Below are 20,475 nucleotides of genomic sequence, written 5' to 3'. Positions count from 1 at the left end.
TGTGCAATGGGACAAAAGGCGGTGTTGTGCTCATGTCAGATCCATTAGGGTGGAAGTACACTACTGTGATAAAAAATTGATCCAGTCCTCCTTGCATCACATTCTCATCTCACACCCAGCTCTCTCATCCTCACACCTGTTTCCAATACAAAGTCAACCCAGTTTGCCATTCATCCAATCTTTTCTAGTCATCCAAATGCAGTCCCCACCATAAGTATTTGAATGGCAAGGTCAATTCCTTTGTTTTTGTTGTATAATGAAGACATTTGGGTTTCAGATGAAAAGATGATTAGGGTAGATAACATGTCAGAATGCCAGCTTTAACCCTATTTCATGCTACAGGTATTTACTTCAAAATGTATTAAACAACTCAGGACAGACCCACCCTCTGTTCAAGTGTGTAAATGTATCGGAACAGACATGATTAACCTAAAGTGAATGAGATTTAATATTTGGTAGCATAACCCTTACTTGCATTAATTGCATCAAGCTTGCAACCCATCCTTGATTTTGAATGAAGACTTCTCATCTCCCAGGTATCTGTTGAGGTACGATGGGTAAACCACACATTGATCACAAAATTAGTCAAAAAAAAAAAGTGGCATATTGCCCAGCAAGCCCTACTTCACCTGTTGTATATGAAGAGGCAAAGGAAAACTACAGACCTACGGCTGTCAGGTGGGAGACTATAATTACTGAGAGGAAGAAGGGGATTTAGGCAAGGAATTTCACTGTGGTTCTGCTTTTTAGACCTTAAGTCATGTTAAGTGCATTTGTAAACATGTTGTTGAAAACCAGTATATGCAGACTTGTCACGCTAAATTATTTTTTAAAAGACTGTTTTCCCAGAAGTATCATGATAAACTAGAATTTTTTTTTAATGCCTCTGAAATATGACGAATAGGCCCTCCATTATTATTTTTTCATTTATTACTGTGTATGCACGGCATGGTGCTCATGTGTGACAGATATCATGTGTTTAACTAATTAATTTTTATCATGCTTTTTTCTTATTATAATGAACATCTAAAAATAATTAGAACTAATGTAATGGATACTGTAGATGATGGGGTTCCGTTTTGACAAATGATATAACATTCATGATGATGTGGGCATGCCACAAAGTTTTGGAGAAACATGCTGCCATCCAAGCAACATGGCTACCCGTGCTGATTTTAGCAAGACAATGCCAAACCACCTTCTGTGTGTGATACAACAGGATGGCTTTGTCGTAAAAGAGTGTGGGTACTAGACTGGCCTATCTGCAGTCCAGACCAGTCTCCCATTGAAAATGTGTGCCACATTATGAAGCGTAAAATATGACGACGGAGACCCCGGATTGTTGAACAGCTGAAGTTGTACATCAAACAGGAATGTGTAAAAATTCCACCTACAAACCTTCAACAAATAGTGTCCCCAGTTCCCAAATGTTTATTGAATGTTGTCAAAAGAAAAGGTTAGGTAACGCAGTGGTAAACATGGCCTCATCCCACCTTTTTTGGATGATGTTGCACCAGTAAAATTCCAGGTTAATGATTATTTGCTCAAAACAATAGTTTTTCCAGGTTGAATTATAAATATCTTGTCTTTGTAATTATTCAATTAACTGATTTGCAAGTCTTTTTATTCTGATTTTGTTTAGCACAATGTCCTAACTTCATTGGAATTGTTTGTATGTACTGCACATGGAGAAGGCTGTGGGGCATTGGATGGAGCCAACACTGGCAAGAAAGTCATGGTCTGCTGGCATTCCATGAGCCCGCCATCACAAAGTTAATAGGCTGAGGGTCCTTTGGAGTACCCTTTCCAAAATCCCTTATCAATGAAGCAATGGGTTTTGGTTAGATTACAGAAGTTATTATCAGAACTTTGTTCACCTAAGGTCATTTTCTCAAATCAATCCAGCTGAACATGAAGTTCCGCTTTGAGAGTGTTGCCAATCCGTCAAGAACAACTTTTTGTTGCCTGAGTTAGTTCATGGTTGTTGGTTCTGTCACGTCATGAAACTTATTGGCACACATCTGCTCTTATACTCCTTTAACCGGAGAAACATTTTATCGTTGAAGGGTTTCTGGATGTCTTTAGTCTATTTGTCTCCCATGTGGATGGTGATTGGTGTTGTAAACATCTCTGACCCCCACCTTTGGGAAGGCCACGTAGGTTCTGCGTGCAAGACCAAGCCACAGGTTGCTCCGTTGCTCAACCAGCAATGCTGTTTTGACTTTGTGCTCACAGAATTCTCTTGGCAGTAAATAACAGGGTGTCTCAGCCAAGGGCCCTGGACAGGGTGGGGAAAAGGAAGATGGGGGCGGGGGTGGTGTCAAGACACCCAGAAGAAAGAGAAAATCTCTGCCTTGGGACTTGGAAATACTAAATCGACCAAGTGGACAGGGTTAGGCAGGTGCACTTGACAGACTCATCCTCCAGTTCTCAAAACTTTAGGTCACTTTTAACACTGACATATCTGAATAAACAAAGGTGAGAGAAAATGCCAGTAAATGTTGCTCGTGGCATGCCAATGGTATGTGGCTAATAAAACATCAATCTACATAGAGAAGCAGTCTAACATGTTTAAACAAACAACTGAAACTTCTTGGGGATACTCCGTGTGTGTGTGTGTGTGTGTGTGTGTGTGTGTGTGTGTGCGTGCGGAACTGTGGGTCTGAACTGGTCATCAGACACATATAGACAACTATTCACACTCACATTCACACTTACAGGCAATTTAGAGTCTTCAATTAATCTACCATACGTTTTTGGAATGTAGGAGGAAACCGGAGTTCGTGGAGAAAACCTGTGCATGCATGACGAGAATATCCAAACTCCACATAGGGGAGCCGGATTTTAACCCGGGACGTCAGAACTGTGAGTCAGATGTGCTCACCAGTCGGTCACTGTGCTTGTCCTATTATTATTATTATTATTTATTACTGTCCATCCATATATTTTACGTATCGCTTATCCTCACTAGGGTGACATGCGTGTTAGAGCCTGTTCCAGCTGACTCTGGTCACCAGCCAATCGCAGGGCACATATAAACAACCATTCACACCTCACACCACAGGCATTTTACAGTTTTCAATTAACCTTCATTGTGTGTTTTGGGGATGTGGTAGAAAACCGAAGTACACAGAGAGAAAGCCCACGCAGGTATAGAGAGAACTCCCGGCTGAGAGCGAGCTCGTCAGACTCAGTGTCATTCCGCCCGAAGAACCATCCGGATATTCAACATTATTTACAGCCGAGCAGTGGCGCTCGCTCGCGGGGGGCATGCTCACGGCTCCGGCGCTCAGCGGAGCTCAGCTCACGGCATTATTTACAGCCAAAGGTTCAAGTCTGTATGGAAGTATTCCTCCGTCTTCCTGATCAACCGATACCGCTATTTCTTCATCAGATGAGGATAAATCCGGGAAATCAGCGCTGGGCATAATGGTGTCCCATGCAATCGAGCGTTTGGAACGGCACGTAACATGTCACATACGCCCACGGAGGTCATGTGACTCGCGAAACTGGCAGCGCCACTGAAAACTCGTAATTGCCTAACCCTCTCAAAACACTATTAAAGGAGAGAGGATTTAACATCACATTGTCAAGATAGCGTACATATTAGATGAGCTATTGGATACATTGTTAATGCAAACCACTGGATTTTCCCTTGAAGTACTCCCAGTAATATTGGGGCAGAGGAATGAAAGTTAGACCTTGCAGAACTACCTTGGCTCCTAAAATACTGCCAATAAGGCATAAATAAAACTAGCTTTTTCTGCACCCCTTGACACGCTTGTTTGCACACGCACACAACCGTCGGCTCAGACTGGCAGCATTGGCAGGCTCGTTATTCTGTCTCCTCATAGAGTAATGATGGGGAGTTAACTCTGATTGTGAATAGATGTCCTCATCAAAATATACGGTCCATAAATATGGACTCACCCTAACCACTTGTGATCCTCACCCTGCCCATGACACCCACTGTGAATTTAAATGCTTCCAGTTCAGATGGTTGGGTAAATGATGCTGTGTAATATGTAATTTGAATTTTGAACATTACATCGGAAATCCTGCTGACCTCATAAATGTTTCTCAAGACTGGCATGTTATTCACAATCCAAGATTTTTTTTAGATAGTGAAAACACCATTTAAGCTTAGTCCTTTTTCTTTCTTTTTTTTAAAGATCTATTTAGCTCTCACACTATATTATAATATATAGCACAATTTAACATATCCAGTTGGATTTGGTGATGGAAAGGGGGAAGGAAGCATCCTGTCAATTATTGGTCAAAAGCCATTGGAAACAAAACAATTCTTTTGACTGTGGCAAAATGAGTTCTTGTCACAGGGTGGTTTAGAGCTAGTATTGTCAAAAATAGTCAGTATACATTACCAAAGACTGCTACAGAAAAAAAAAAAAAAACTCAAACCAAAGTCCTACTATAGTAATTGAAAACACATGACCTGAAGATCTGTCGGTTACATCATAGCTGACGTTGTTTCCCAGATTCAGTATGTGTCTCTAAGGGTCAAGTGTGTTGGAACTCCCAAGGTAAATATTAAGTGGGTGTGAGAGAAGCTATTTTACACCACAGACTACACGAGCCAATGTTTTAGACTTTAGCATCTCTATATTTTTTTTTCCTCCGTTTGTTTTAGCTTTTCAAAGAATGAAGTTTAACTGTGCCATTCTAGTTAAATCCAGCAGTTAAGGGGTTTCTCTCGCCACAGTGGTTTTTAAACATCCCTCACGTGGATTGGGATGAAATGAGTGTAATTCTTTGCTTTCATCTTGAAAACCTTTGAATCAGCAGACAGGTCCGTGTTTTTGATGTAATCACTTATTTGGCATAAAGACGAATATGAGCACAAGTAATATGCTTCTGCTATGTCTTAGGGCTGTACCTGCCCGAAGACTGAACCTGAGACTGGGACTGATAACAGGTGTGTCTAGTACTCTTAAAAGCACGTTTATTTGACATTCTGAATTTATTCAATTTTCTAACTTTAGTATTACATGTGGTGTAGAATCCTCCCCATGATCAGTTAGCTGGAAACTTTAGAAATGTCGATTTGTCATGAATAGAATAATTCCAGGTGGGAATTCCAGAGATGCCAACATACAATTTAAAAAAAAAAAAAAAAAAAAAATCTGGTTTGTCGAGTTCCTTTTGAAGGTATTTAAAGGAGATACATCCCCTTTTAAGAGTTTTAACTTTTATTTTTATTAAAAGGTACAACTTCTAGTTCTAAGACACCTAACATCACAGTTAATGGACAGTGCCTTTAACTGTGATGTTAGGTGTCTTAAAAATGTTCTTTGAGACGGTATGGAGTCTTTTATCCCAACTGAAAACCAAGTGACATTGATAGCCTAGAAAACCAGAGACTGTATAGTCTTGGTGGACTACTTCCCATAAAAAACAATGTTAAATGCTAACAGCAAAATATTTAATGGTCAAAGGGAGCTTTCTTTGTCGACTTATCAAATGATAAACAAAGCAGTTTCCTAAATATCTAATTTTTACAGTGAAGAAAATAAGTATTTGAACACCCTTATTTGCAAGTTCTCCCACTTAGAAATCCTGGAGAGCTCTGAAATTTTCATCGTAGGTGCATGTCCACTGTGAGAGAGAGAATCTAAAAATCATAATGTATGATTATTATTATTTTTTTAACAATATGTATGATACAGCTGTAAAAAGGTATTTGAACACCCGTCTATCAGCAAGAATTCTGACCCTCAAAGAGTTTTTAGTCCACCTTTAAAAGTCCACCTCCACTCCATGTATTATTCTGAATCAGATGCACCTGTGTGAGGTCGTTACCTGCATAAAGACACCTGTCCACCCCATACAATCAGTAAGACTCAAACTTGTAACATGGCCAAGACCAAAGAGCTGTCCAGAGACAAGAGAGACAAAATTCTACAACTCCACACAGCTGGAAAGGGCGACGGAGAAATTGCCAAGCAGCTTGGTGAAAAAAGGTCCACTGTTGGAGCAATCATTAGAAAATGGAAGAAGCTAAACTTGACTGTCAATCTCAGTCAGAGTGGAGCCCCATGCAAGATAGCACCTTGCGGGGTCTCAATGATCCTTAGAAAGGTGAGGAATCAGCCCAGGACTACACGACAGGACTTGGTCAATGACCTGAAAAGACTTGGGACCACCGTTTCCAAGGTGACTGTTGCTAATACACAAAGACGTCATGGTTTGAAATCATGCATAGCACAGAAGGATGCAGGCTTAAACCAGCACATGTTAAGCCCCATCTTAGGTTTCCCAATGACCGTTTGGATGATACAGAGGAGTCATGGGAGAAAGTTTTGATTAAATTTAAAATTGATAAAGTTAATAAAGATGAGACCAAAATGGAAGTTTTTGGTCATAATTCCACTGACCTTGTTTGGAGGAAGTCCAATGATAAGTTCCATCCCAAGAACACCATCCATACTGTTAAGCATGGAGGTGGTAGCATCATGCTTTAGGGGTGTTTTTCTGCACATGGGACAGGACATCTAGAGAAGATCTGTGTGGAGGAGTGGGCCAAAATCCATCCTGCAGTGTGTGCAAACCTGGTGAACAACTACAGGAAACGTTTGACCTCTGTAATTGCAAACAAAGACTACTGTGCCAAATATTATTATTGGTTTTCTCAGGTGTTCAAATACTTATTTGCAGCTGTATCACACAAATAAATCGTTAAAAAAATCATACATTGTGGTTTCTGGATTTTTCTTTTCAGATTATCTCTCTCTCATTGGAGATGCACCTATGATGAAAATTTCAGACCCCTCCATGATTTCCAAGTGGGAGAAAATGCAATATAGCAGGGTGTTCAAATACTTATTTTCTTCACGGTGTGTATATATATACTGTATATATTGGAAGAAGCACATTGGCTGCAGTTTTTTTTTATTACAAGGCATTGTTCATGAAAAGATTCCCTTTAACTTGGATAAAAACAATTTCAATGTTTAAGTTTTCACTCGACCAGGAGAGCATGCAGCCTGGCTTCCAAGCTACTTTAAGTCTACTTTTTGTCAAGATGTAGTGAACAGTCAAGAGAACAAAAAGACAGCAGAGCGTAAATCCTGCATATTGAAGTGGATCCGATATAAACCCAAAATGCAATAATGACTAACAATTTTGTATATTACCATCATAAATCTATTTTTATGTACAGTATATCCTCAAAGGGTTGTCTTGAACAATATTCGTTATGGCTTTTAAAGAATAGTTGATAAGCGTAAAGCAAAAAGTTAAATGGAAAAAAAAGATGAATAATTCATATAAGAGACATGGGGGAATGTTTTAAATTACTAATGAGTTTGAGCTTCAAATCTGTGACACTGGACGCTGTGGCAGATTTGAATCTCCTGTGTCAGATGCAAGCACGCAAACAAGAAATGAGTGGCTCACACGAACATTAACCTGCAAAAAACATCAATACTTTCCGAAATATAAAGGGACTAGTACATTTACAGATGTTGTTCATGGTAACTGTCTGATATCATTTTAGTTTCGGCTTTTTATGTGTGTACTTCACGCTTACTGTATGTACTTATGCCTGTCAGGCTTTTTTTTTTTTTGGATTGGGAAAATAGCACTGTCCTCTTTCCCTGGTAAGCATTGCTGACTCAGATCATCGGTGTATAATTACACATGGGTGCCCATCAGCAGTCTCAGAGCCTTCTTCTTTGCCTCACCCGACTAAATGAACTCTTGCGCTTGAAGGGCTAAGCCTATGCTGGGCTAACCCCCTCATCCTGAGCCTAATTCTCTGTTGAGGTCAACGCTGCCTGTGGGATCTGCTGTTATCATTCTTACCATTTGCTTATGTGCGTCTGTGCATGCGTGTGTATTCATGAGTCAGCAGAAACAAAGTCCCTGTTTCTGATATTCTGCGCTTTGCCTGGTTTCCCAGTTGAGCGAAATAATTTACAGACAAGCCAGGTATGAATAAGTTTCTTGGTCAGATAAATTATTTACCATTATTTTAGTGCCAACTGTATTTTGGGCACATGCTCTGGGTAGTCCCGTTATCCTTTTATAGAACAGGAAGTGTGATCTTTCTACAATGTAATTCTCCATTGTTTGTACCTTGTCCCTTCCTTGCTTCCTGCTCAGGCCAGTATACCATCTTTGTGAATGTGAATGTGGCTGGTGATGATTCATGGTGACTAGCGCTGCTCAGAGGTGTTTCACATGGCGGGAGTGTACTGGGACGGTCAGTGACAGGTGATAAACGTGCTCTCAATGACCGTGTCTAGTTGTCTAGTCGTTTGATAGAAAGTGGAGTAGAGTATGTAGTTGGAGCCAGCAGATGAATACAACACTGCCATGGAAATGTGGTTTTGTCTTTGCAGGAATATCAGTCCTATTCAAAGGACAGTCATTTGTCACATCGCTAATTTTTTTGAGCTGACCTGATGGAAACCATTGTTTTGTTGAAGAACTTGTATGGTAAATACTATATATGGAAATGCAATCTGAGGATGCAAGGCTGGATACATTGTGGTCATCTACAACCATGCTCTTTTAGATTTGAGGGCTACATTTCAATATTTTAAAGGTAATTGCTTCCATTTTTGTGTGTATCCTTGATTATATGGTAAAAAATGTTTTAATGAAGCACTAATCCAATTTGATTGAGATTTCACACTTGGTCAAGCCAATAATTATAGTGAGCAGGTTTCAGCTGCAGGGCTTGATAGTGGACGGACCTCTTTGCAACTGTAATGACTAAAGCTTATTAGTGCACCATTTGATTCCCTTATTTGAAGTCCATTTCAGTACCAATAAAAAGAAAGTCTCAGTCAAACCAGGGACGTTTTCAATGCATTTGTAGGTCATAAGCACATTTTTCAGAGAAACATTTTCCAGATGAATGTGTTGTGAGAAAAATGGTATTCATTACATCTGTCTGAACAGTGAGCTGATAATAATTTGTATTTTTGGAAAGTCGAGCCTTGATTCTAAGACTGTTGAGATCTTTAAATATACAACATTTAATGTGTACTGTATGTGTACCGTTGTTTGTGTGGAGATTTGCGTTGCCTCATAAAGCAAAGACAAAAACAGGAGTTAAGACCCAGTACTTTTTTCTAAACAACTCCTATATTTGTGCTTGTATCCATTAAGTTTAACACAGGGGTGTCCAAACTTTTTGCAAAGAGGGCCAGATTTGGTAAGGTAAAAATGTGTGGGGGCCGACTATTTAGCCTGACATTCTTTGAACCATTAACATTAAATACAAATTAACTTTTGGGGATTTTTTTTTTATTTAATTACAAATGGCATACTTTTACTTTTACATTTTTTTTACATTTAGGTTTTTACTGAAATCACAAACCACAAAAAATTAAGAAAACTATAAAGGATATCTAAGTTCATGTGAAACATTACATATTATTCACTATTATATGCTCACTGTAGGAAAAGTGCTGAAAACAAAACAATGATCACTGCATATTCAAACTGTGATTTTGACCATCACAAAAAAATTAATTAACTGAGATTTAAGAATTTATTCAACTCAGAGGACTTAACAAAGGTCTTGCCTGCACTAATGTGAAGGGTGATACTGGGATCTTGACTGCAGTATGTAATGTAGTCCATGTCTGGCTCAAGAGCAGTGGTTTTGATGCGCAAGACGTCACGCAGGTGAGAGTCACTCAGTCTCGTCGTCATGCGGCTCTTGTTAATGTTCATAACGGAGAATGTCTTCTCGCACATGTATGTGGAGCCAAACAAGCTCAGCATTTTCTTAGGAAATGTCCGAATTGCTTGGAACCTGCCTTCATCCAGCTGGCGGTAGAAGTTGACAAGAGGGAGCTGTTGGTGCCGACTGCGATGCTCGGCGTCACACTGCAGCTCAATGAGCTCCAGTTGCAGGTGGTCTGGAGCGTCATCAGGGTCCACGGAGAAAGGAGAGGAAAAAAGCGTGATCTCCTTTTCAATAGCTGCAAAGTCCCGAAAGCGCTGCTGAAACTCCTCAACCAGAGATGAGATGTCTGCTGCATACTTTGTCATTTGCGCACTGATATTGATCTGTGGGAAACTGGTCACAATTTCCTGCAGCGACGGGAAATGTGCGGTATTGGGCTGCGCCTGTGACAGGTGTCTTTGGAAAAGTAGCAGCTTGGTCCGAAAGGCTTTGATGTGTGAATACAGTTGGCTTACCACTGCATTTTGCCCTTGAAGGCTTGTGTTCAGTGCATTCAGATGTCGCGTTATGTCAACTAAAAATCCCAAATCAGCCAGCCAAACAGGATCATTTAATTGTGGCATGGGTTGTCCCTTTTTAGTCAAGAATTGTCCAATTTCCTCCCTGAGAGAGAAGAAGCGCTGCAGCGCAGACCCCCGACTGAGCCACCTTACGTCGGTGTGATACAAAACATCTCCGTATTCAGCCTGGATGTCGAGAGGAAACTGTTGAAACTGGCGGTGGCACAGCGCTTTGGAGCGAATATAATTAATAGTCTTTATCACCGGTTTCATAACATTATCATATTTCATATATTTGGCACAGAGAACTTCTTGATGAATAATACAGTGGAGTTTAATAGCGCTGCCTCCTTCTTCGCTGACTTTGTTACAGACAAGGCTTGATAATCCACTCCGCTCGCCAGCCATGGCAGGTGCGCCGTCCGTAATAATCCCGGTGACTTTATTCCACTGTAGTTTCATGTCATCTACGGTGGAACAAACAGAAACAAATAAATCCCTTCCTCTTGTTTGGCCCTTCAGACTCTGGAGGTCCAGAAGCTCTTCACTCACGTTCATGTCATTGTCCACTCCTCTTAAAAAGATCAGTAACTGAGCGGTGTCGGACGCATCCGTGCTTTCATCGCACGCTAACGAGAAAAAGTCAAACTCAGTTCCTTTTCCCTCTAACTGTCTCTTAATGTCTAATGAAACGTCTTCAATTCTCCGTACCACAGTATTACGAGCCAGGCAAATATTGGCAAACTCTTGCTTCTTCGCGGGACAAATTTTCTCAACCATTTTCATTACACAGTCTTTAATAAATTCACCCTCAGTGAAAGGTTTGCAGTGCTTTGCAATCAGCGTTGCCACTTCGTAGCTTGCCTTTGTGGCATTTTCATTTGACTCACGGACTCTTGTGAAAAAGCTTTGCTGTGCCGTTAAAACAGCTTCCAGTTGCTTCACTTTTTCACCGCGTTTGTTCCCAGTTAGCTTGTCGTAGCTAGCATGTTTCGTCTGGTAGTGCCTCTTGATGTTGAATTCCTTGAAAACAGCCACAGTCTCTTGGCAAATTAGGCAGACACAGTTGTTTCGTATTTCAGTGAAAAAATATTCAAATTTCCACTTGTCCTGGAAGCGGCGGCCCTCGCGGTCAACTTTCCTTTTTTTGTTTACAGACGCCATGTTAGCAATGGGCTGGGCTGAAACGATCACGCAAGGTCAAGGGTCACGGCGGCCAGAGTGCGGCCACAGGGCTACTGCCATCTTCTGGTGAAATGAAAAATATGAAAAATAGCTTTTTGTACACATGTATTTTATACTGTGGTCAACAGTGCTGGCGGGCCGCATATTATTGATTTCATGATAGAGGCCGCGGGCCGGTAAAAATTTGTCCACGGGCCGCAATTGGCCCGGGGGCCGGACTTTGGACATGTCTGGTTTAACATGTTTAACTAAAGTATGTGTTATTTCCCCACCATTTATTATGTCACACTATTTAAAAGTCAGTTATGCACAAAATGAACCATCAGGGACCGCTGATCTCTATCTGTTCCTGACATGCCCAGTGGTCCACTTCCTGCTGTGTCAGACCCACACTCCAGAACCTTGATATTATTGTTTTGTGTTTGTGGAACATGTGCTAGTTTAAAATTCAGGGGTCATTCTTGACTTGCAGTTGAGAAAGTCATCATAGATCTTGAATTCAGCTTTATTATGACAGCATTATTGTCTATACTTGCCTGTGTTTTAATAGATTGGTGAAAAAATTTAGTCTTTAAAGTTCTTGATCATCGACAAGCAATCTTGGATTTACTTTCTCTATTTTGATTCCCCAGTGCAAAAATACAAATGATTGCAGAAAAGTTACTACCCAATTTCATGAAACTGTAGTGACATCTGACAAAGAAGATCCCATTAAATTTTCATTAAAATGTAGATTTTCATATGACATACAGTGCCTTGTGAAAGTATTCGGCCCCCTTCAACTTTTCAACCTTTCGCCACATTTCAGGCTTCAAACATCAAGATATCAAATTTTCATTTTTTGTCAAGAATCAACAAGTGGGACACAATCATGAAGTGGAACAAAATTTATTGGATATTTTATGCTTTTTTTAACATAAAAACCTGAAAAGTGGGGCGTGCAATATTATTCGGCCCCTTTACTTTCAGTGCAGCAAAATCCCTCCAGAAGTTCAGTGAGGATCTCTGAATGATCCGATGTTTACTGACAGGGATGAGAATTTTCCGCCGATCGGCGAATTTACGACTTTTTCAGAACATAATGACCATTCTCGAGATAAGCGCAAATCCGTTGAGAAAATTTCAGAAGGGGGGGGGGGAACATGCGCCTGCCTGTCGGGGGTGGGCTCCGAGCTGCAAGTTCAACTTAGTGCTAGCACAAGCACGACTATCATATGCCGTTCTAACTTGCTCGGTAGTGTAAATATTTGCATTTTGCGACATAAACATAAAAACTTGTTTGCGGCAGATTACTCGATTGGACTACAGTGTTATACAGTATAATGATCCAATTGTGTTAGTGGTTAATCGAGTTTCACCATTGCCATGTACGTGTGTTCTCGGTTCTCAGAAATCGCAGTGTAACTTGTTAGTTAGCCAAGTAATGGCGCGTGGGACTTGGCGCAAATTAAGGGACAGTGCGTTCAAAGTTTTACAATGGCGAAAGTGTTTGGGGAGAAAAAGGATGAAGATCAAGCGAGGTTCATTGACAAGGATGCTGGAATCAAAAACTGTTTCAGACAGGCATGGCTTGAAAAAAGTGTAACCGTGCAGATAGGACCGAAAACGGTATCAACATGTCAAACCAAACACATACAAAAAGTGGACATTCCCGGCAAAGTGCTGTGCACTCTGTGTTCCGATAGGAGCAAAAAATATCCAGGAGGAAAATCAAGGAAGGTGCTCTGGTCAGATGAAACCAAAATCAAACTTTTTGGCCACAATGCAAAATGATATGTTTGGCATAAAAGAAACACACAGGGTTCGCACGCGGCCCTAAAAGTCCCTAAAAACCCCTAAATTTTCGAAGGTGCATTTAGGGGCTCCTGAAAGTCCTTAAAAATCCGCGAAAACCGGTCAAGCCCCTAAAAAGGCCTTAAATTTAAAAAAATCAAAGGGAGGACCTCTACCGCCAAAATTCTCCCTAAAAAAAATTATCTTTTGTTTTTAAAAAATAGCGATCTGTCTGGCGTCCAAAACAGCCGTAAATTGTCAACGGAAGTCACCGTGTTGACAACTTGTCGCCATCTTGTCGATATTCCATTGTTTGTTTCCGTGAGTAGGCATTTCACTTCGTCTTCGTTACAACGTAGCGTAGTTCTTTCATCGATCCAACTTATAACACGGGAAAGTGCATTTTTCAAGAAGCTTGGGTTGAAAGTAAGGAGTTTGGGAGCTGGGTTCGTCGAGATCCAAAAGATCGGCACATGTTTTACTGCCATCTGTGCAAGCAGAGTTACCATCTTGAAAAGATGGGCGTCAAAGCGATGGAGTTGCACTGGAAAAACACGCCGATTTGGCGAAGACTCTCTCATCTTCCGTTGGTATGAATGTGTTTCTAAAATATCAAGATAGTGAAGCATCAACTTCAGGCAGTGGTACTAGAAGTGCATCCGCATTAGGGATCGCAAAAAAACGCTTACTTTCATAACCGTTTTTAACCGAACAGCTGTAGCAAAAAAACGGTACCATAGTGGTGTTTACATAATTCACCTGCGGGACCTCGAGTTGGGGTGCGGGGTTCCGCACGGACTGTTTTTGTTGTTGCTCTTCCGGAGTGATGAGTTCACAGAGTTCCCCCCGTTTTGCGAGTAGTGTTTTGATGTGTGTCAATAAAACAAGTTTACTCCCATACTTTTGAGCGTTTCCTCGATGCCATGTTTGATTTTTCTTTGATTTAACTGAATGTTCTTTTGAGTCCAACTTTACTCTAACAGCGAAACTTGAAAAAAGTGGAAATGATGTTGAAAAAATAGCGCAATGTGGAGTACCGGAACCGGAAAAAAAGATTGGAAATTTTAACCGATCTAGAAAGTCCGATTACGGTTTCGGTCTTTAAAAAAAAAATAAAAAAACGAAAACTGGTTATTTGTAGCCGGTTGTGATCCCTAATGCGCTCCTACAGTTGTCCAGCCAGAAGTCAGGCTTTATGAACGTAGTTCAATACACGAAGACTGACTCGTTAAAGGCAGAGATCGTGTGGACTTTAAAAGTGATCTGCAGCCATTACAGTTACAAATCTTGTGAAAATAATTTGAAAGTGTTTGCAGTCATGTTCCCAGACAGTGACATTGCTAAAAACTACCACTGTGGGGAAAGGAAGACTTCGTACCTGGCCACTTTTCATCTCTACTGCCTCAAAGCCAAAAAAGCCAGAATAGAGACTGACATAGCTACGCTTATTGAGAAGGCTGACCGGCTGTGTGAGGAGGCAGAAGAAAAGAGGAATCTGACGTTTATCACCGAGGCCAATGCATTCAGAGGCAGAGCAAAGGACAAGAGAGCCACTTTGGCATCTCTGCAGCAACAAATAGAGGAGGCACTGGGTAGGCTCAAGGAGCTCGAGTTGGGGTGCTAAAACAGACATCAGTAGAAGACATTTGTGTATATAGTTGCAATTGTAGTTAGAATCTGTTTTTCTGTATACTGTTATGTGAAGACGTTGACAATGGTCATATCAATGAGAACTACCACCAGGGGCGACAGGTGATCACTGTCACAGGTACTGAGGTACTGGAACATTTGATGAACCAAGAACGGTTGATGGCACCAATGGTTAAGTCTTTTTTCCTTACTCCTGCTTTCCCACGATGGCCCTAAATTTTTCATGTCAGCCCTAAATTTTTTCCGTGTCGGCCCTAAATTTTTCGTGTCAGCCCCTAAGAATGCCCCTAAAAATCCCTTAAATTTTTTGGGTCTGACTGAGTATGAACCCTGACACAGCTCATCACCCTGAACACACCATCCCCACTGTCAAACATGGTGGTGGCAGCCTCATGGTTTGGGCCTGGTTTTCTTCGTCAGGAACAGGGAAGATGGTTAAAATTTATGGGAAGATGAATGGAGCCAAATACAGGACCATTCTGGAAGAAAACCTGTTCGAGCCTGCAAAACACTTGAGACTAGGACGGAGATCTGTCTGCCAACAGGACAATGATCCAAAACATAAAGCCAAATCTACAATGGATTGGTTCACAAATATTACGTATCCAGGTGTTAGAATGGCCACTTCAAAATCCAGACCTGAGTCCAATTGAGAATCTGTGGGCAGAGCTGAAGACTGCTGTTCACAAATCCTCTCCATCCAACCTCACTGAGCTCGAGCTGTTTTTGTTTTGCATCTTTATGTTTGAAGCCTGAAATGTAGTGAAATGTTGAAAAGTTCAAGGGGGCCGAATACTTTCACAAGGCAGTGTATGTATTTAAGTCACAAGGAACTGTTCCTTGATTTGCCTTGAATTCAAATGGGATCATGCTATCCATTTCCCCCCAATGTATTACATAATATCTCACGGACCAGACTATAGTAAATGAAAAAAGTGCTTTAACATGATGCTCTAAAGCAGGCACTACTTCCTGGAAGTACTTGGTGACATGCAAGAGTGAAAAGATGTATGACTCACTCTCCTAATGCAATTTCTCAACCTAAAATGTTTTTGTAGATGAGAATTATTCTTGCTCTTGATGACAGGCATGTGTGGAGTTAAACAGTTTTTTTTCTCTCGGGGTATTTGAACACAGCAACTGTGCTCTCCCAGTTGGCTGAAACTTTGGATGTCAAAGGAGGGGCAGAATTAAGAATGCAAATCGGGCGTCAGGGAACACAAAAGCAAGCACTTTATGAGTTTTATCAGTCGCAACATGTGGACGCAGCAGAATGGCCACAATAATTGGCATTGCACACGACCCAGTAATACCAGAGGGCACAAAAGAGCCAACTGCCTGTTTAGTGTGAAACCAGAAGTACAATAGGGTGTCTGCAGCTCAAATGAGACCGGGTTGCTCAGTGCCTGTGTTACAAGGACTTTGTGTGTTGTTTGTGCCAATCTCGAGCAGAGCGGCACAAAGGTTCTCCCACCACTGTTCATTGTCATCAACCAACGTCTAACCTACGACATAAGATTTAACCAGCCTTGGCCAGGCACCTCTGTTCTCTCCTCTACTCTTACTTGTAGGGATTTTGACCAAATGCAAATGCTGTGTGTATGTGTGTTTGTTGACACTGGCTCCTTTGTGTTGTGTGAATGAGTACCCAATTGTGCTTCAGCTCAGATGAGGAGTTTTGATGAGCAAACTGCTCAACGGGTCCTGGCCTTCAGTTGCTGCAGAGATGGGAGTTGGAACACCCTTTCATGAAGAAGAACATTAATAGCCTTTCTACTTACAGAGGACCGATCACCAATCCCATCATTATCTTTCACTACAATTTGTTTGCGATGGTGGCATGGTGGACGACTGGTCAGCACTTCTGCCTCGCCTATCCGGGTTATCCGGTCTCACCTGTGTGGAGTTTGCATGTTCTCCCTGTGCCAGTTAATTTTCTTTCCTCCCTCATCTGCAAAACAGGCATGTTAGTTTAAATGAAGACACTAAATTAAAATGAAATGAAAAAAAAAAGAAAAAAAGTTTTCCTGTATTAGATAATCCGAGGGTCAGAAAAATAGTCAGCAACAGGGTGACCAGTATTTTCCTCACCCCGTAAAACACTTATTGCACAGGTGTGCCTTAGCTGCACACAATAAAAGGCCTCCCTAAAATGTCCACTTTTATGTTATTAGGGCAAAAGAGAGGTTCACACATCACAACTTTTGACAGATCTGTGCCTTTTGTGTATATAGAAAAGAAATTACATCTTTTAGTTCAGCCCATGAGATATGGGAGCAAAAACAAAAGTTTGTATTTTCAAGTATATACATTATGTTCAAGTGTTTGTGCGTGTGGATTCCTCCACCCTATATAGAGCTGATTTGCGTCTTGTGCCATTAAATGGAAAAAGAATCAATGTGTAATTTGTACAGAAACTCATACCATTGTTTACAGAGTGGCACACAGATGGGCTGAAACACACCCATGTAGATGCAGTGCTTTCAGCGGCGGTAACCCCTTGTGCCTCCAGTGCAATTCACTGAGGAGTTGGCAGACAGTTTTTGAAGAGACAAACAGGCACAGACAGGGTGATAAAAGACGCAAAGGAGGGTTTGCTGGAGAGAAGATGAGAGGGAAGAGAATGGCAAGCACATGGCTTCACTGATAGTTATTTTTTTTAGCCATTCTTCCCCTCTATCTATTTTTCATGTAACTCCTCAACCGCACGTTTCATAACTTCATTGTCTGTCTTCCCCTGTCTTTTATTGTATCTTTCAGCAGAGAGTGTCCTCAAGTTGTTTTAGGTTGGTTTGCATGAGGTTGCTGATTAGGCCGAGTGAGAGCATTTTCTTCATTCCTTGCACTGTGTCAACATGTGATGTGAGGACCTAGTTTCAACTGAAACTGGGTGTTGGATTGTTTTGGTGGGTTGGGCCAAGATGTAAATAATGGTGCGAGCGATGGAATCTTTGCTGTTTTTCACAGAGCGTGAGATGCAGTATTGTCACATGGATAATGGATTCCCGATTGTGGAGTGAGTGTTTTTGGTGGGAAGGGTGTGTGTAAAACTAGACAACAGATTTAATTCAAAGAATTTGCATGTTTACACTCTAGTCCATATGGTGAGGATTTTCAACTGGTGTGTCGTGGACAACTACTAAAATTAAATCACATAGTCGTATACTGATCTATTTATTTTCAGTACATTACAAAGGCATTCCAGTTTCCCACGTGGAACGTAGTAGGTATAAGATAAAGATGTTACTCCTTTGCGCTCTAGTCACTATTTTACTCTATAAACAAATACACTTCCCCTGCTTAAAACAGAACATGACAAGGCCAGTCTTACATTTGGCAATGACCATTTGGATGACACAGAGGAGTCATGGGAGAAGGTTTTGTGGTCAGATGAGACCAAAATGAAACTTTTTGGTCATAATTCCACTAACCGTGTTTGAAAAAAGCCAAATGATGAGTTCCATCCCAAGAACACCATCCCTACTGTGAAGCATTGGGGTGGTAGCATCATGCTTTGGGGTGTTTTTCTGCATATAGGACAGGACGAGCGCACTGTATTCAGGAGAGGATGACCGCGGGCATGTATTGTGAGATTTTGAGGAATAACCTCAAAGTCAGACCATTGAAGATGGGTCGTGGCTGGGTCTTTCAACATGACAATGACCCGAAGCACACAGCCAGGCAAACCAAGGAGTGGCTCCGTAAGAAGCATATCAAGGTTCTGGTGTGGCCTAGCCAGTCTCCAGACCTAAACCCAATAGAAAATCTTTGGAGGGAGCTGAAATTCTGTGTGTCTCATTGACAGCCCAGAAACCTGTCTGATCGAGAGAGGATCTGTGTGGAGGAGTGGGTCAAAATCCCTCATCCAGTGTGTGCAAATCTGGTGAACAACTACAGGAAACGTTTGACCGCTGTAATTGGAAACAACGGCTACTGTACCAAATATTAACATTGTTTTTCTCAGGTATTCAAATTCCCTTTTGCAGGTTATACATTGTGATTTCTGTATTTTTCTTTTTAGATTATCTCTCACAGTGGACATGCCCCTACAATGAAAATTTCATAACCCTCCATGATTTATAAGTGGGAGAACTTGCAATATGGCAGGGTGCTCAACTACTTATTTTCTTCACTGTATATACTGTTCATGTGTTTTCAGAGGGTTTTTGTCAACAAAATCTTGCTCGTTCTTAACTTTTAGAAAGTGGGTTGTGAATATGCATTTATAAGAAATTAGTTTCCAGTATCTTCCCTAACCCTTGCCTAAATACATGTTTTTAACCTTGTTTTTAAAAAGTTGAATAATAATAGAATGCATCTCTGGTTGTCACAGTAAATGTAAACGCTGCAAAAGAGAAGCATTATCAATTACATTTTGAATGGCCTGCCTATTCCTTTCATTAACAGCCCTGGTTCCGCCATTCATGCATGAATGTGACGTATTCTTCCATGTGCACTTCCGCCATTTATTTGAAAAGCTGAAGCTTTGGGTTTTACTTCTGTTGTTGTGTAAACAAGTGGCAAAAAAGTGTTTTGGTTAAAAGTAGGCTCTGTATAAATGTCACATGAGTTCCTACACTAGCAACCTGAAAATCACCAATGCGAGCCAGTACACTACCAATGTCTGAGACAAGACTCAGGAACACTGGCAGGTTGTCTGGTTGTCAGTGTTGTTGCCTTGGAACAGAGGTAACAGATAGCAAGCAACCTGCAACTCACAAGCCTGTTTGTTTCTTGCTAGTGCAGCTTATCATGTTTCACTAGCCGGGCGGGACTACAACTAAATAACATGGGAGACTAGCATTCTTGTTTGTGTTCCCTTTTACGTTGTTCTACCTAAGACTGACGCAAAGACTTTTTAGAAAAGAATGTTTGCATAACTGCATGTAGCTATGTGTAAATTTGGTTAAAATCTAAAACCATTTTTTTTTCTGTATGCAGGCAAAGGTACATTTCACCCCCTATTTGGACCTCTTTGTAGGTCATCTGTAGATGTGGAAATACTTCAAATTGTTCAGGTGAGGCACTTCCTGTGACGTGTCCAGTAAAGTGTTATTTCACTGCTGATGCCACCAAGATTTGAAATGTTGCTTCCTGTTCATCAAGTTTAAAAACCAAAAAAGAACTCTCTGCCAAAGCAAATGATTGTCTGACTACTCACTCTGTGACTCAACCCGTCAGGTTTAATTCCTGATATGCATTGCAACACTGTTTGCTTTTCTAGAGAAAAAAAAAAAAAAAAAAATTACGCCACTCCAATGCTGTGTAGTTTTGATAAGCATTCCTATTTCATATGATGTTTTTTGCCATATTTAATTGCCTACATTATACTATGATTCATAACATGCAATCATTAATAAGTCACTTTTGCAAGGCCAGTCTTATAGCAATGACTTCAGTCATGTATGTGATGTCATGTGCTCTAGGTTTGAAGTGTAAGATGTTGCCATTTCAGTGCGTTTGCAATCCAAACAAGTGTTGAGGTAATGGCGGCGCAGGGTGGGGAGGAGACAGGGGTGGGCTGGGCAGGAATCTACTTTCTTAAAGAAAGTAGGAATTCTTCCAGTTGATTGATGAAGTCAGTGCATTCCTCAGAGGCAACTCCTTATTGGCAGCCAGCGGAGCACGGCCAGGCACTGAAAGAAG

General features: G+C 41.0%; 1 protein-coding gene across 1 annotated transcript in view; it reads left to right on the top strand.

Annotated features, from left to right (window-relative positions):
- Positions 1–20,475, top strand: part of rassf7a (Ras association domain family member 7a) — a 47,494-nt gene that overhangs the window by 18,009 nt on the left and 9,010 nt on the right. Inside the window, exon 2 of the mRNA XM_061823094.1 lies at positions 19,771–19,847. The gene's annotated coding sequence lies outside the window, so the exon portion shown is untranslated. The remainder of the gene's footprint in view (positions 1–19,770; positions 19,848–20,475) is intronic.

The sequence above is a fragment of the Syngnathoides biaculeatus genome, chromosome 6 (genome assembly GCF_019802595.1).
Source record: "Syngnathoides biaculeatus isolate LvHL_M chromosome 6, ASM1980259v1, whole genome shotgun sequence".
In the NCBI taxonomy this organism is placed as follows: Eukaryota; Metazoa; Chordata; class Actinopteri; order Syngnathiformes; family Syngnathidae; genus Syngnathoides; species Syngnathoides biaculeatus.
This window is presented reverse-complemented; position numbering and strand designations above follow the sequence as displayed.